General features: G+C 42.9%; 1 long non-coding RNA gene across 1 annotated transcript in view; it reads left to right on the forward strand.

The window, feature by feature from the left end:
• The first annotated feature begins 1,116 nt into the window (after window positions 1–1,116).
• Window positions 1,117–1,560, forward strand: part of LOC106896884 — a 2,709-nt gene continuing 2,265 nt past the window's right edge. The window contains exon 1 of the long non-coding RNA XR_001413684.1: window positions 1,117–1,259. This is a non-coding gene — a long non-coding RNA (uncharacterized LOC106896884). The remainder of the gene's footprint in view (window positions 1,260–1,560) is intronic.

Genomic DNA, 1,560 nt, shown 5'->3' on the forward strand with positions numbered 1-1,560 from the left:
AAAAAAAAAAAAAAGGCAGGCTTTAAAGCTTTTAGCTGTCATTAAATTCTGGCTGGCTGCAAAGGAAAGCACGCCCACGTTTAGAAACGGAAGGCTTTCCAAATCTTTCCATGCAACTTTAATAGAAAGGGCTGAAGAGCATCTTAAAGCGGGAGCTCGGCTGGCGGGTGTCCCCAAGGTAAGTGAAGGGGCTCGGCTGACCCAGTGATCCAAATATGCAGGAAACTCAACCAGAAGTAGGACAGGGGCAGGGTATGGATCTGCTGTAGGGGTGAGACTGCTGAAACATTGGCCACAGACGCTGTTATTTGGAGGCAGTAAATTACTGAGTCTTTAAAAAAAAAAAAAAGTAATAAAAAATAATGAAGAGAAATTGCTGCTTGTGCCAGAAATGTGGCTTTCCTTTATTTTTTTTTTTTAATTTTATCTTTTCATTTAGGACTGGCAGAGGGGAGTTAAGAGCTTTTCTCTCTGGTTTTGTGACTGTGCCGGCGTCTGTGTGTGTTGTGTGTGTGTGTGTGTGTGTGTGTGTGTGTTAGGCTGGGGGGAGGGTCGGGGGCGCCCCTTGGTTTTATTTCTTTTTTTTTTTTTTTTCAAGGATCACGCCAGGATCACACACTCTTTTATACAAGTTAGATCCAGGTCTTTGAATAACCTTTTTTGTAAATAAGAAAAAAAAAAAAAACACAAAAAAAACCAACGACAACAACAACAAAAAAAAGCTCCTCACCAAATTCAAGCTTGTACATTATTATTTTTGGTTGTTTTTGAATTTTGAGTTCTATTGTTTTGTATGTAAATATGTGGACCCAGGAACTGTTATTAATGAGCAAAAAGTTACCGTTCAGGGCAGTGATTCTGTTTAATAATCAGACAAAATGTAGACGAGCTTTTTAAAGCCATATAGTTTTAACTCTGTACAGTAGGTACCGGCCTGTATTATTGTAACAATAACTCTAGCGATGTATAGTGTATCTATATAGTTTGGAGTGCCTTCGCTTCCATGATTTTTTGAATTTTATTTCCCTTTTTTCTTTCTTTTTTTTTGTTGAGCAGGGGCATCGCTGTAGGAGACCGCGGTGGTTTCTTCTGCTGGGGGGGGGAATTTCTGTTCCCTTCTCTTCTCCCGATTTTTTTTTTTTATTATTATTATTATTTTTCCCCCTCCCCGAAGTCACTTTTGTTTTCTTGAGATGATAAGTTTAACATGACTCTTGATTTCTTGTGCCCAGCACGAAGGCCTTGTTTCTAAAAACTAGGTCCCCCCTCTCCTTTATTAATGACGTCTCCCACCCCAAACCCTCATCTTTGCTTCCCCTTTCCCCCCGGCTGCCTCCCGCTGTGTGTCTCTGAGTGCTGTGAGGTTTGGGTGACACCCTGAGCGGTAGCGGAACGACAGGAAACCGTCTCCACCGTCACTCAATGTCATCGGAGCCGTGGCTTTCTCTTTGGAGGTCTCCAAGTTGCCCACCCTGCCCTCTCCCTCCCGCTGTGGCGGTTTCGTTGGGACACTTGCCCTAGCAGCTCGTTTTAGACTTTGCTCGTCTCTGTCCCCCCCCC

The sequence above is a fragment of the Calidris pugnax genome, unplaced genomic scaffold (assembly GCF_001431845.1).
Source record: "Calidris pugnax isolate Ruff unplaced genomic scaffold, ASM143184v1 scaffold225, whole genome shotgun sequence".
Taxonomy (NCBI): Eukaryota; Metazoa; Chordata; class Aves; order Charadriiformes; family Scolopacidae; genus Calidris; species Calidris pugnax.